Genomic DNA, 17,133 nt, shown 5'->3' with positions numbered 1-17,133 from the left:
ATTCCTACGTTTGCAGTTCGGGCGCAATTGTTTCTTGCAAATACGTCACTCGTGACTTAATCATTTATAATAATTTCGATAAAGTTATAAAAATTTCGATTCTGCAAATACAGATGAAAAATGTTATCGTGCGAATATTTCTGTACATTATATTTTTCTTATATACAGCCGTGTCACTTTATTCATCTTTACTATAAAAATTGCAAACCAATTCTAGTTTGCTACAAAAGGGATTCCGATCGGAAGAGACACGTGGAAGATCGTCGAATTTACGGAAAGGGGATACGCGGATTCAAAGGATTCTAGTAAAAGATTGCGTTGGATTTCAAATGCGCTTTGTTCCAATTTGATACTGCGTTACACGTGTGCATAATGTATGCGCTCGCAAATGTTTTCAAATGTTTTCTGTATTTCAGTACTGGTTTTTCTCTCGTCTGAGATAAAGATAAAGCAAAAACGAAAGCGAAATTTAAAATTAATTTCGTTCGTTGTGCGATGCAATGCATATATTCTTTATTAAATTTTACGCGAATCCACGTCACGCTTTTGTAGGATCTGAGGATTTTTTATGAACCTGACGATATCAAATCATAATTTTTTTTATTCTTTTTCTCTGTTATACGTCAGTGTCAATAATAAACGAGTGCCTGCAATAAATCAGTTGTTTATTAAGCAGTACTTGCTAATATCTTAATGCATTCTACAAAAAGCTTCAAATTCAAATTTAAATTTGACATTTCGCTTGATATTTTTTTTTTTTTTTTTTTAGTTTAAATTAATATTGCATTATAATTAATATTCCGAGACATATATTTAGCGAACGACAGTTTCACGTCTCTCTCTTAAATGTATAAATGACGAAATGTACAAATGTAATCTCATATACATATATGTATATTGAATCCGTTGAATTGATAATTTTGTGAGATCGCTCAGTTAGAGCAGTAAGTAATTATTACTGCGGATACTTTGCAGAGCGATAAAATCAAGAGGCATTCAATAAAGCATGATACGTATTAGGTCTCTCACTGGCGAGATCAACGACTCGTGTTTGCTGTCGAGATTACAACGTTACGTAAGATCGACCGCAGCTTGTCCTAATCAACATAATGAAATGAACAACGAATTGCAACACACGCTGCCGACCAAGGATATTCCCGGCTCGAAAACGTTGCCCTTGCTTGGCAATTGATTCAGATTCATACCGTACATAGGTAAGAGATCTTTCTTCGTAAGCTCAAAACATTTTTCACCTGTGTATGTGTGTGTGTGTTTATTAGCTTCTATTCTGAATTACATATGAGATTTAAGCAAAATTGAGTAAAATATAACTCTGCATATAAGAACTGATGAACTAATACACAATGTAATCGCGCATTTGCATATATTATCTATTAAACAAACATGTTGATTGTTTAAATTATTTGTAATAAAATTGCATCTTCTATAGATCATTATTTACATGTGGGGGGTTTCCATATATCTTCTTTTATAGTTCTCAAAAATATATACGTATGATAAAGATTTAAAAAATCTCAAACTAAAAATAATAAATAACTATTAAATTATATTTAATTATTTAATTATATATTAAATAAGATTATGCAGAATAAAGTTTGTAAATTCCAGGAGTAAGCAGATATTTATGAATGATACTGTACGTATAAAAAATATCTTGTAGTTTCAATGCATTCGCTTTTATTCTCGCGGTTTATTATCAGTGAAAAACCTAAAACAAGTAATTTTGCGAAACAAGCTTCTCAACTCTGGAGAGGCAATATCTTTACTCAAGACTTCACTTTAACGAGACTTATCTGATGCGGCCAATTCTGTAAGTTTCGTCTTGTTGAAATATTAGATTAATAACGCAGCTATTACGGTTTTCGATTAGTGCGAATAAATACAGGCGTTCTCTCGATGCATCATGATCGATATATCAAAGGTCAAATGTCAAAGATCAATATCACGAAAATTCTTCAAAATAAGCAAGAGACTCTTGTCTTCGTCATCATCCCAATTCTCTCTCTCTCTCTCTCTTTTCTCTTTCAATCTATCTTGTTGGTCTCTTCTACCTATGTCATGTATACGGTCGATAGTCCGGCGAATATACAAAGAGAGCCATAGAGGTCTAACACACACAAGTCTATGTAAATAGCAGGTACAATCAGTGTTGTGCTTAGATGATTTTAAAATTAGCTAGATAAAGATGAGATAAAAATATGTAAATTCATCTTCGATAAGATGAAGATAATTTTGTTTTAAATATATTTAGATAAAAGATAAAATTATATGACGATTCATCTAGATAACTTCCAGATAATATTATTTTTAAAATCGCTTATGTAAACAGTTAAAAAATGTAAATAAATAAAAATGTAATGTAAAATAAAAAAAATGGAAATTATAAAAGAGATATAAAAATATATTCATAGTTTTTTATTTATAAGTTTTTATCGTTTACTGCTCAAGTTCTACTACTTAAAATATTTTCATGTGCTATGAAACTCTAAATCAAATTATCTGCATATTATTTTAAATCATTTAGTAAAGATAACACTTTTTTTTATCTAAGATGCAGATATAGATAATACATTTTTAAATTATCTATATAAAGATAAGATAACGCCAAAATTTCATCTAGATGATCATCTATATAATTTTATTTAGATAACAGCAAACACTGCGTACAATATATTATCCGAGCGGGTGTCTCACTCATCAAAAATTTGTGCATGTATTGCGAATTACCGAAAATTTTAAATAATTCCCAAGGGTGTCTCACTCACCAAAAATTTGTACATGTATTGCGAATTATCGGGAATTCCAAGTAATTCCATGTAATGCGCCGTGTAATTATAAGTAATGCGACGGAATTACGTGTAATACTAAACAATATAAAGTAATTCCATGTAATACTATGCAATATAAGATAATATAAAGTAATTCCATGTAATTCTAAAGTAATTCGATATGTTTGTTTATAATTTTTTGTTTTACAAATACAGTAAGTAATATATAGAGTATCTTGCAGTTTTTTCCAATTAAATATTCCTCTTTATTTACTAAAATAAACACTATTTAGAAGTTTTGCAAAATGTCAAAATATTATAGGATATGTAATAACATTTTATAAAATTTTATGTATCGTTTCTGATTTCATCGAAAATAATATCAACTCTTTTCAAATAAAATACAATATATTCAAATGTTAGTACTAAAACTTTAATTTAGTAAAGAAAAATGCAATTAAAATGGAGAAAGATATTAAGAGAAATAAATTTATAAGATATTATTATTAATTATGTAATCGATATACATATTATGTAAAAAATTCAAAATTAATATTTTTTATCATACAAATATTTTTTTAGTTGAAACACCCAAATTAAGATATCCCTATATGTATAATACTTAATATATAACAAGACGTTTCCGATTATAAATAAAAATAAATGAAAAAAAATTATTTTAAACTGTGACTAAAAAATTCAAAAATTTTTAAAAAGTCAACTAAAAACATTTTTAATAAAAATTTATTTATATGTTTATATTAAATTTTTATTTCTTTTATACGAATTTAAACACAAAATACAAACTTTTAATACTGATCTGATCAATTATTAATGATTTTATAAATTATAATATTTTGTTATACATATATTTGTATAGAGTTGTGTTTACATATACAGGGTGATCCATTTTAACTTAGGCAGCCAAATAACTCGAAAAATAAGCACACTACGAAAAAATGTTTAGAATCAAAATTTTGTCATTTCGAGGGGGACGTACAATGACGTTAAAATGAGCCCCCCCACCCCTCCCCCTGGGCGGTGAGGGGGGCAAGTTTAAAATCTTAAATGGGAACCCCTATTTTTTATTGCATATTCGGAATCTTTGGCTAAAAACACATACAATTTGTCTGAAACATTTTTCTCGATTCATGATAGATGGCGCTGTAATCGACGAAATTCAATTTCTTCGATTTCTCTTACTGAGAACCCATGCTTACGATTCTGCAATAAATTAACAATAAAAATACCACGTTTTCATTGTTAATACTCGAAATTAGTCTTAAAACAAACTTCTCATTATTTTTTATTACTCATTAATTACTTCTCAAGAAACTGCTTTTAGCGTAACCCAGGAACAACGTCGTGGACGTAGCAGTTTTCTGTTCCCTTCGGGGTGCTTGATTAACGTGAGTCCCCTCGCCTCTCACAATTCGGGGTGCTTGAACGTGTGGTAACCCAGCCAGTGAAGGCAAGGTCGTGTGGTGATCCAGCCAGTGAAGGCAAGGTCGTGTGGTGACCCAACCAGTTAAGGCAAGGTCAAGTAGTGACCCAGCCAGTGAAGGCAAGGTCGTGTGGTGACCCAACCAGTTAAGGCAAGGTCAAGTAGTGACCTAGCCAGTGAAGGCAAGGTCGTGTGGTGACCCAACCAGTTAAGGCAAGGTCAAGTAGTGACCCAGCCAGTGAAGGCAAGGTCGTGTGGTGACCCAACCAGTTAAGGCAAGGTCAAGTAGTGACCCAGCCAGTGAAGGCAAGGTCGTGTGGTGACCCAACCAGTTAAGGCAAGGTCAAGTAGTGACCCAGCCAGTGAAGGCAAGGTCGTGTGGTGACCCAACCAGTTAAGGCAAGGTCAAGTAGTGACCCAGCCAGTGAAGGCAAGGTCGTGTGGTGACCCAACCAGTTAAGGCAAGATTGCATTGTTATCAGCTCTCTCCGCATGGAGGAGATGCTCAAAGTGTGCACCATTATTTTCTAAGGATAACAGTAATCGACAGCGAAAGTTACGTTGTACATTTTCTAGCATTAAAGGAGTTATAGCTTCACAAGCTCTTCTTATTCTTTCCATCATATTCAATCTTGTCGTTGGAGCTTTACTATACACTGCATCTTTAACGTATCCCCATAAAAAGAAATCAAGGGGGTTCAAATCCGGTGATCTCGGAGGCCACAGAACTGGTCCACCCCGCCCTATCCACCGATTTGGGAACCTTTGATTCAAAAACATCCGTACAATACGAGCATAATGAGCAGGAGCACCATCTTGTTGATACCATAAATTTAGTCTAACTGCAAGGGGAACATTCTCTAGGTATGCTGGCAAATCATTTTCGAGGAATTCTAAATACATTGGACTATTAATTGGACGTTCAAAAAAATGAGGTCCAATGACTTGGCCATTGCAAATGCCTACCCATACATATAAACTCCAACGATGTTGATTAAGCACCTCACGATACCAATGTGGATTTTCTGGTGACCAATAGTGGCAATTATGCCTATTGAGACTACCATTGCTGATGAATGTTGCTTCATCACTGAAACAAACATTACTAAAAAAATCTGGATTCTGATCTAACATCTCAAGAGCCCATCTACAAAATTGTACTCTGAGTACGTAGTCGGCCTCACTTAATTCCTGTACCAGAGTAATATGATACGGATGGTAATTGACTGATCGTAACAATCTATGTGCCGTAGTTTGAGGGATTCCCAGTTCTCGTTCTATTTGACGGGTACTAATATGGGGATTTTGATGAACCATAGCCAAAACTGCGAGCAATCTAGGGTCATTATTATTATGAAGTCTATTCCTTCGCCTTTCGCGATGAAGTGGATTATTACGAGATCTCCTTTCAATGTTTATAATTTGTTGATCAGTAGGATGGCGGCGATTTGGGAATCGCTCCGCATAAGTACGGGCAGTAAGTCTGTAATTTCTACCACATTCGCCAAAGGTTATAAGAATATCGACTACTTCTGTAGGCGTATAATTTGCCATTTTACCAGAATTTTATCAGAGTACAAATGTTAAAAAAATACATAAACACTTGTGACTTTGGCACTAAATGGACAAAATTTTGGAGGGATACTTAGAGGAACTCCATCAGATGGAAAGTCCAAAATGTCTCGGTACTTTGGACCATTCAAGTTGCCTAAAGGGCAGGTTACGCTAAAAGCAGTTTCTTGAGAAGTAATTAATGAGTAATAAAAAATAATGAGAAGTTTGTTTTAAGACTAATTTCGAGTATTAACAATGAAAACGTGGTATTTTTATTGTTAATTTATTGCAGAATCGTAAGCATGGGTTCTCAGTAAGAGAAATCGAAGAAATTGAATTTCGTCGATTACAGCGCCATCTATCATGAATCGAGAAAAATGTTTCAGACAAATTGTATGTGTTTTTAGCCAAAGATTCCGAATATGCAATAAAAAATAGGGGTTCCCATTTAAGATTTCAAACTTGCCCCCCTTTCACCGCCCAGGGGGAGGGGTGGGGGGCTCATTTTAACGTCATTGTACGTCCCCCTCGAAATGACAAAATTTTGATTCTAAACATTTTTTCGTAGTGTGCTTATTTTTCGAGTTATTTGGCTGCCTAAGTTAAAATGGGTCACCCTGTATATATTTTAGTTAGGTAGCATGTTATATAGGTAGGTCTATATATTAGTTAGCTTATATATTATACATTTTTATTACATAGTTAGTCATTATATATTTTCTTTAGTTCTTTGTATTTTTTTTCAATTAATTTTTTTTATATAGTCTTTGTCTCTTCCTCGCGTGATGGAAAAAGAGATGAATAAAAAACAAGCGAGACGCGTACATGTACACTACTACCGAAGCACTGAGTGCATATGTACGCAGTACATACAAGAATAAACTTTGATTTTACACACACAAACACATACAAAACTTATTTTATTAAATTAAAAAAATTATTTTTCTGCGATTATTACCCCTATTTATCTGAAATATTAATAAATAATCATAAATTTGACTCTCAAAAAAATTGTAAATCAATGCGAAGTAATATGTAATGCGAAATAATACGGCGTAATGCGAAGTAATGCGAAGTAATGCGTAAGTAATTCCAGAAAAAATGTACATGTATTGCCACAGTGAGACACCCCTTGGTAATTCCATATAATGCGCCATATAATTCTAAGTAATGCGACGGAATGGGTGTAATTATGTTAATTCTTTTTTTTAAATAAAATACAATATTTAAATATTAGTACTGTTTAATTTAGTAAGAAAAATGTAATTAGAATGATTATAAAAAAAAAATGTTAAGAAAAATTAATTTATGAGATATTATTGTAAATCATATAGTGTACCAATGTATCATGCTAAAAGTTTTAAATTAATATTACAAATATTTAGTTGGAACACCTAAATTAAAGTATTATATTATAATAAAAATATAAGAAAAAGTTACGTGTTCCGAATTATAAGTAAAAAAAAAAAAATGTCTTCTTTTAAACTTCGTGATTAAAGAAATTTTTAAAAATCAACTTAAAAAACCATTTTTAATAAAAATTTCTTTTATATAAACTTGAACACACACAAAATACAAATAAAATTAGATTAGATCTGAACAAATTAAATACAAAATATTAATGATTTCATAAATTATAATATTTAGTAAAATATATATTAACATCATTTTTACTTTTTAAGATGTTTCAATCTTGCCTGTGTTATTATTGTTTTATGCTTGTAAATGAATGCGAAGTAATACGTAATTCCAGAAAAAATGTATCGCGATAGTGAGACACTCGTCGATATTATCTGCCCTCCCCTACTGTAAAAAAAATCTCTATTATTTTTAGCCAGGGCAAAGTGTGGCACGACTTTCGCTCGAAAGTTAATCCGCGCATGATGCAACCCGCGAGCGATCAAACCGCACGTCACGTATATCAGCGATATAAGCAACGAGTTCGTGGAAAAGATGCGAGCACTACGAGATCCCAGAACCTTAGAGTTACCGAATAATTTTAGAAACGAATTGTATAAATGAGCTTTGGAATGTAAGTATATGCATGTGTATACACGAGTGAGCCTCGCCAGATGTTTTATGAAAATAAAAAAAGGGAACACCGCGCGAGAATGCAATATATGTACATAATAATTCGTTTGAAATAGATAAATAGATCAAATAGTTTGCATTGTCAATTCAGTATGCAGTTCTGTAAATTGGAGCGAATAAATTGTATAAATCGCGACGCGCCTTTTAAAACCGTAGGACAAAGGTAGTTAAAAGTTTAAAAAAATGCATCGCTGCCTGCTCTAATATAAATCATTACGTAATTAACAGGAATATGTTCGATCGCGCTGGATTGCCGACTAGGACGTTTAAAGTCTAATCTCATCGCGAACTCGGAACCAAAAGTAATGATTAATTGCGCGAACGACATATTAACGATCTTACGTATATCGCTTGGAGATTCTGCCGTCTCTATGAAAGATATACAATACACCGAATCTCAAGAAGTTCTTCCGTGTGCTAGATACGCTTAATGGGTTAATATTGGAACTCATATCCGTTAGCATATATACTACGTTAAGTTTTAGCCCATTATTCGAGAACCTGTGACTTTTCATCGTCATTATCGTAATATATTCGATATAATTCTCCGGTAATTTTCCATCGCGTAGCTGCGAGCAATTTGTTGTCAATAATGTACCGTGTGTCGTTCCACGTTAATCACTTCTTGTAAAATAAATGTTCATAAATGTTGTACGGTATTTCACCGGTATTTATGCATTTAATGCTCGCGCGTAATCCCTCCACTGCACATTAGCAATAACAAGTTTTAAAGCGCGATCCATTATCTCCCGTCGTATAAAATCGGCAGCGCGTTCTCCGAAAATTTGCACGTTTTCATTTACGATCTCTTTTTAGAATTGTCAGTAAACACATCGAGCAGGCTGAGGCGAAGCTTCGCGAAACAACGAGCGACGACACGAATCTGCATGATCGTCGAGAAACTTTTACGTCTTAACAAACAAACGATTGACGTAATGGCGCGCGAAATGCTGATGTTGATGCGATGAGCGAAACAATTGTAACAGCTCCACCTTCTATAAACGATTCTTACTCCGAAAAAAAAAAAAAAAAAAAAAAAAAAAAAAAAATGTATCGTAATAAAATCGAAATCAATCCGGAGTGAAAAAGAAAGTTTTGTCCAATTTTTATATACAAACATGAAGCTGATATTCCATTTGATTTAAAATTTCTATTTTTTTACATTCCGTGGAGTTTTGTGAAATGTATGGAGAATATGTGGAATTTCCTTGTTTTTCAGAAAGAGCTAGAATTTCATCAATTATATCGAAATTTTAAATACTATACTAACTTTATAGGACTATACTAACTTTATAGGGATACGTTATACGATACGCTGCTTACATAATCGCGTATTAGATGGGATTAAGTAACGATCTGTTACAGACCAGTAACGTAGCCGGCGCCACACTGTATTACATCGCGAGTAATCCGAAGAAGCAGAAAAAATTGTGCGAGGAAGTAATGTCCCTGTTACTGGACAAAACATCACCCATTACGTATTAAGTACTAAAAATCAGACGAGATACACTAAAGCCTGCGTCAAGGGATCTCTTCGACTGTTTTCTGGTTTCAACGGCACCATGCAAACGGACGTTTGCATAGGAGGATACGAAATTTCAGCAGGGGTGCGTATATCATTTTTTCGTATTTCTAATTTTTCGCGAGGGTTAGCAGTTTGACAGTTTGTTCAAAATAAAATTAAATACAATAATATAATGTTTTAAATAATATTTTATAAAACTTTAAACTCGATTAATATTTATTAGTTATCAGCTGATTTCTGTCAAAAAATATTAATCGCGCATACAATATATTTACAACATATTACTATTTTAATTTTTTACCATATTATTATTTTAAAATTTAATTAGCAAATTAACGCTTTATTAATATTTTTGACAGAAAGCAGCTGATAACTATCAAAAATATTAATTGAGTTTAAAGCGCATACAATATATTTACAACATATTACTATTTTAATTTTTTACCATATTATTATTTTAAAATTTAATTAGCAAATCAACGCTTTATTAATATTTTTGACAGAAATCAGCTGATGACTATCAAAAATATTAATTGAGTTTAAAGTATATTATAACACATTATTTAAAATATTATTTTATTTTATTTTATTTTGAACAAACTGTTAAATTACTAACCCTCGCGATGACAGTCTCTCGATGCTACGAATATAACGCATAATGCGAATCGAAACAGTTAATCAGCATCGGAAAAGATGCAAGAATACTTGCAAGAATCGACTTAACGTGCCTTTTTTTTAGAAAAGGATGTTATAATATTTTTAATTCGATTAATATTTTTCACAATTATCAGCTGATTTTTGTCAAAAAATATTAATCACAGATAAGATATTATAACATATTATTTAAAACATATGTTACTATTTTAATATTTTCAACATATTATACATATATACCCTCATTACCGCTATAGAAATATTATAAAATAAACAATTTCTCACTCACCGATACTTTACACGGCACTCCCGACACGACGCGTGAATCGCACTGTGTATCGCAATGCTACCTGTAACAAATAAAATACATACATATATTAGAATAATCTTATTATTTCGCATTACAACATACACAATATAAATATGTAAGCTAGAATTAACGATAGATATATCCACGGATCGCAACACATTCGCGCGCGCGGAAACAGATTAAGTTGGGTTATGTTGGCAAGAGATTTTGCATCGAATTTTTCGCGAAATATGCGTTTCGAACAATTACGACGACATATTAACGTTGAAATTATGATATGCGATTGATAAATATTACAATACAAAGGTTAGAAATCGTTTCTAACGATTATGCTTACTAATTAATCACAGCGGGACGCAGCTCCAACTGCCTGATACTCGCGGCGTTTCGATAATGGCCGAAGCTACGAACATCGGCAACTTCACTCTAATGACGCGCGCGCGATACTATATACATGACTTAATATTAATAATTAATTAAAACTCGAAGGAGATTAGTTCGAGAAGATATAGCTTTAGAAAGAAAAAATATTAATCGAGAATAAGGTATTATAACATTATTTACAACGTATTACTATTTTATAACTTTTACCATATTATTATTTTAAAATATAATTAGCAAATTATAATATACACAATATAAATATAAATAGGTAAGCTAGAATATTTAATTAGCAAATTTTATTAATATTTTTTGACAGAAATCAGCTGATTAAAGCGTTAATTTACTAATTAATTTTTAAAATAATGTTATAAAAATTAAAATAATATAGTATTAAATAATAGATTATATAATACTTTAAACTCGATTAATATTATTGACAGTTATCAGCTGATTTCTGTCAAAAAATATTAATCGAGAATAAGATATTATAATATATTATATTTACATGTTACTATTTTAATTTTTTAACATATTTTATTATTTTAAAATTTAATTAGCAAATTAACGCTCTAATCAGCTAATTTCTGTGAAAAAAATTAATCGAGCTTAAACAAACTTTATATTATTTTTTTTTTAAATATCATTTTTTTTAACATAAAACCGAAGAATGGTGCGCGCGTTTGTGTTGTTCTAGTAATTATAAAAAGTTTATATGATTTTTTTTTCATTTCCTATCATTATTTAATGTCTGGGTCCGTGTACTCTTGCGTTGAAATATTTAAAAAATTTGAAAATAACTTTGTGATAAGTAGAAATTTAGAAATGCTACTTGACACTTTCGTTACGTTTAAAAATTAATTTTAAACTGAAGTAAGGCTCTGACTGTTAACAAATAAATAATGAACCAAGAAGGGCAAATAAATATAGATTGTTACAGATTGTTCAATCAAGAATAAAACTACTTTTTGTTGGCGCCTTTATATCCAGTGCCTCTGGCTTTTACATTTCCCTTTCTAATTCATTATTAATTTTAAATTGCACGAAGAATTTATATCAAAAGATTTGTCGGATAAAGAGATTAGGAAGAAACATTCTTCAAATGTAACAAACATAAAAATTGCATTCTCTCGATAAGCTTCTCTTTTGTATATCGTCGGTTCGATGTCCTCGCCTGACATTCACTAATCACGGTGAAACCTATTTACATTTGCCCGAGGGGTGTCTCACTCATCAAAAATTTGTACATGTATTGCGAATTACCGAGAATTCTAAGGAATTTCATTGTAATGCGCCGTATAATTCTAAGTAATGGGACGGAATGCGTGTAATTATATTAATTCTTTTTTCAAAATAAAATACAATATTTTAATATTAATAGTAGTGTTTAGTAAGAAAAATTTAGTAAGAAAAATCTAATTAGAATGATTATAAAAAGAAATATTAAGAAAAATTAATTTATAAGATATTATTGTAAATCATATAGTACTAATAATGTATTATGCAAAAAAATTTTAATTAATATTGCGAATATTTAGTTGGAACACCTAAATTAAAATATTATATTATAATAAAGATATAACAAAAAGTTGCGTGTTCCCAATTATAAGTTTTAAAAAATGTCTCGTTTTAAACTTCGTAATTAAAAAACTCGTAAATTTTTAAAAACCGACTTAAGAAACCATTTTTAATATAAATTTCTTTTTATATAAACTTGAACACACAAAATACAAATAAATACAATAAATACAAATAAAATTGGATTAGATCTGAACAATTAAATTAAATATCAAATATTAATGATTTCATAAATTATAATATTTAGTAAAATATATATTTAATCTTGTCTGGATTATTATTGTTTTATGTTTGTAAATTAATGCGAAGTAATGCGTAATTCCAGAAAAAAATGTACATGTATTGCGACAGTGAGACACCCCTCGTACTTGTCCTTTCTAATTCATTATTAATTTCAAAATTGCACAAAAAAATTCATAAGCAAAAGATTTGTCGGACAGAGAGATCAGGAAGAAACATTCTTCAAATGTAACAAACATAAAAATTGCATTCTCTCTCAATAAACTTCTCTTTTGTATATCGTCAGTTCGATGTCCTTGCTTGTCATTCACTAACCACGGTGGAATCTACGCCTATACGCACTTTCCGCGACCGCAGGAATATATTCCCGAGAGATGGTTGCGGGGCAACATGGAGTTTCCATCAGCCAAGGAGACACATCCCTTTGCGTATACATGATACATGCTTTTCGGATTCGGCCCTCGCAGCTGCGTCAGCCGACGATAGAACTCAAGACGTTGCTTTTGACAGTTCGTAAACTTTCGACCTGTCCGATTGCCCCCCCACTCCTCTCCTCCCCGCCTTCCCTGAGATTCAGTCAGTCGAATTTGCGATAACGAATCTTTCATTAGTAAGATAACGACGCCAAACGAAAAACGTCTTGAAGTTTTTACTCAAATTTTTAGGGTCAAAGTTAAAACGTTTCGATAAGAATCTTACAAGGATCTTGACTGTTAAGATGATGTTTCGCGTAGCGCAATTATACTAATAAATTAGCGACTTTATCTTAATTTCATCGCTAATAAATTTATTTGCGCTTCTGTGTTTTTTTATTTTTCCCTTGTTTAATTAAATCAGAGAGAATGTTTTGTCCGAGGTTTTGTCTCCATCCACATCAGAGGCATGATTTTTTTATACCATTTAAGGCTCCTGGATGCTCACCGCGGCCATATTGGAATCGTGACGTCAGAGGCGAGAAATAACACGTTGAGATTTCTTAGATGCCATTTCTAAATAAAAACATATTTGCATAAAATAACACTTAAGATCTCTTTAATACACTTGTAAAAAACACCGAAAACTATTCTTTTCCCTTGACAGTCAATCAACAACCGTAAAATGATCGAGATATCAGACTTTGACACATGCGGAATGACTGCGCATGTGCAAAGACCAGACGGACTGGGCCTCATAATATTACATTTTACAGCTGTTGATTGATTATAAAGGGAAAAGGATAGTTTTCGGCGTTTTTTAAAAGTGTATTAAAGAGATCTTAAGTGTTATTTTATGCAAATATGTTTTTATTTAGAAATGGCATCTAAAAATTTTTAGCGTGTGTTTTCTCGTTTCTGACGTCACGATTCCGACATGGTCGGCAAGGTACCAGGAGCCTTAAGATTTGTCGAGAAATGGAGAGAGAAAGCTATTATAAATATCGGATATTCTTCTGTTATTCTCATTGCATTTCACTCGTTTTCCTTCGCTTGCTTTCACATACAAACGGTTGAAAAGAATGTAAACATTTAGGTAAACAAGTAGGTTTAAAGCGCGAAAAATCAATTCTTGTCCGTTTGTTTTCCAGCCACTCGTACGTCTTGCACACACGCAGAAGACTTATACGTTCTTCTTTCCAACTATATATGTTTTATTCATACAGGCTAAGCGCGGATCCTTAATAAATTGAGAGGTTTAAACCCGAGCCGCGCAAAAAAATATATATCGTTGTAAGATAATAACCGAGAGGTGTCTCACTCATCAAAAATTTGTACATGTATTGCGAATTCCCGAGAAAGTAATTCTAAGTAATTCCATGTAATGTGCCGTATAATTCTCACAAAGTAATGCGACGGAATGCGTGTAATTATGTTAATTATTATTTTTTAAATAAAATACAATTATTTGAACATTAGTACTGTTTAATTTAGTAAGAAAAATGTAATTAGAATGATTATAAAAAGAAATGTTAACAAAAATAAATTTATGAGATATTTTAAATCGTATATAGTACTAATAATGTATTATGCAAAACATTTTTAATTAATATTTTTTTTTTAATTAATATTGCAAATATTTAGTTGGAACACCTAAATTAAAATATTATATTATAATAAAGATATAACAAAAAGTTACGTGTTCCCAATTATAAGTTTGAAAAATATTTTGTTTTAAACTTCGTGATAAAAAAATTCAGAAATTTTTAAAATTCAATTTAAAAAACCATTTTTAATAAAAATTTCTTTTATATAAACTTGAACATACACAAAATACAAATTAAATTAAATTAGATCTGAACAAATTAAATATAAAATATTAATGATTTCATAAATTATAATATTTAGCAAAATATACATTTAAAAAACTTCATTTTTAATTTTTAAGATGTTTTAATTTTGTCTTATTATTGTTTTATGCTTGTAAATCAATGCGAAGTAATGCGTAATTCCAGAAAAAAATGTACATGTCTTGCGATAGTGAAGCACCCCTCGATAATAACAGAAACAGGTAACGCGCTTACATAATATGCAGATTCTCTCGGAGCATCGAGGCTATGCGTGACTGTGCATGGCAATAACGATGTCGCGCTCAAGTATATAAATTCCCGAAGGATTAAATATTCTTGCGGATTCCCCGTTGGGCGTCGTTGCTCTCCTCGTAAAAAATTGAGAAGTATGATTACGTAACTCGACTCGACAGTTTGACGACAGAATACGTACATATATATTTTGAACGAAATAACCATTTTCACTCTACGAGTTAATGCAGATGTTTGCCTCTATATGAGGAATTGTTTAATGTTTTTCTGAATATATTTTTAATTTATATATGTTTCTTTTTCAAATAACACAACATATATAAATGTATACATATACCTATGTATTACACGTACGCAAATATTTTAAAAATATGAAATATCTATTTTATATGCGAGTTTGATGTTTGATTTTTCACAAAATGGAATTTTTAACACAGAAATTAAGAGCAGCCCTTTAAAATTATATTTTTCAATTGAATCGCTGATTCTCGAGCGGAAAAAACGCTCCGGATATATCATCCCTCCCTATCGTTTTCGCGACAAATGTTAAAAGCGTTTTCTTTATCTAGGTTGTACGAAATTTCTCGATCGAATCGCATCACGAACCGTTCAAATGCGAGAACCTAATCGTAAACATGCTCGTATCGTCGATGCGATTCAGGCTCATCGATTTGTAAAAGTCTCCCCGCGGTCGATCCTCGGGTTTTACGAGCCATCGGAATATCCATCGTTGTCTGGTGTGACATTTTTTTAAATAATTACTGACGTCGAGCCCGAAAATTTCACCAGGGTTTATCTGTACTTTGCAAGCGTTTGTCCCGGAGATGGAGAGGACGCCGATCAACCGACTACGATTCTTACAATTTTTATCTACCGAGCGAGAGAGGACGGAAAATGCAACCTTTTAGTGCGAAAGTTACAAATTTTTAGCAAGCACACGTGGAAGAGAGAGTACGCGAACCCGCGAGTCTCGCGCAAATGAACGCTGATAAGATTGCTTATTTCATTAGATCCTCCGCATGCAACGAAACGTTGATGTAATATCGCCTGTGAATTAAATAAAGTCGTTGTTATGGAAGAGGAAAGTGAACAATTTGCGTAAAACGTAAAATATAGTCGCGAGGGCCGCAAATTGCCGTTACGTGTTTACCGCGTACGCGAATCGATCGATCTAACGTCGTTACGACGCTAATTTCGTCATATGCCATTTAGTTTAATTATACTGCACGACGGAATAACAGCATTCGCAACAAAGTTCCGGTATGCTCTACCGATCTGCCCGATCTGCTATCGCCAATTAATTAAATAATTCGGAAATTAATTTAATAAAATTAAATAAAATAACATTAATGTTTTAAATTTGTTATAATACTTAAAATTTGATTAATATTTTTGACAGTTATCAGCTGATTTTTGTCAAAAATTATTTATCGCGGATAAAGTATATATATTATAAGTACATATTATATTATTTACAACATATTATAATTAAAATAATATTTTTTAAGTAATATAATATGTTATAATTTATAATACTTTATCTGCGATTAATATCTTTTGACAGACATCAGCTGATAACTGTCAAAAATATTAATCGAATTTTACGTATTAAAATATATTATTTAAATCAAATTATTTTATTTAAATTGGGAATTTACAATTGCGTTATCGAATAAATCGGGACTCTGATAAATTTCGCGTGTACGAAAATTTATTTTTCACACCGCGATGCGGCGAGCAACGAAATTATTTTTACAAAAATTGTTGCACCGTGCGAAATCTCACGTTTATCGCACGGAAAGAGAAGACATATATATATTGTATATATAATCGTTGAAACAGATCTCAATGCTAATTATTTACCTACGGTATAATGTATGGCTGTATAATAGAACATTCTGCTATATCATCCTACAATATTTTCTTTGTGTCCTTTTCGTTTACAACATTGCAACATATTTCACAAGACCGAATTACACAGAAGTAATATTACATATCCCATAAAAATAACTCGCGGAAAAAGCGACTCGGATAAAATAAAATGCGAGAGCG

General features: G+C 31.7%; 1 pseudogene; it reads left to right on the top strand.

Annotated features, from left to right (window-relative positions):
• Nucleotides 1–5,854: 5,854 nt before the first annotated feature.
• Nucleotides 5,855–15,758, top strand: LOC145946226 (cytochrome P450 CYP12A2-like; annotated as a pseudogene).
• The last annotated feature ends 1,375 nt before the right edge of the window (nt 15,759–17,133 follow it).

The sequence above is a fragment of the Prenolepis imparis genome, unplaced genomic scaffold, assembly GCF_030444845.1.
Source record: "Prenolepis imparis isolate NDT839.2.m4 unplaced genomic scaffold, iyPreImpa1.0 SCAF_15, whole genome shotgun sequence".
Lineage (NCBI taxonomy): Eukaryota > Metazoa > Arthropoda > Insecta > Hymenoptera > Formicidae > Prenolepis > Prenolepis imparis.
The sequence above is the reverse complement of the archived record's forward strand: the minus strand, read 5'-3'. Positions and strand labels throughout refer to the sequence as shown.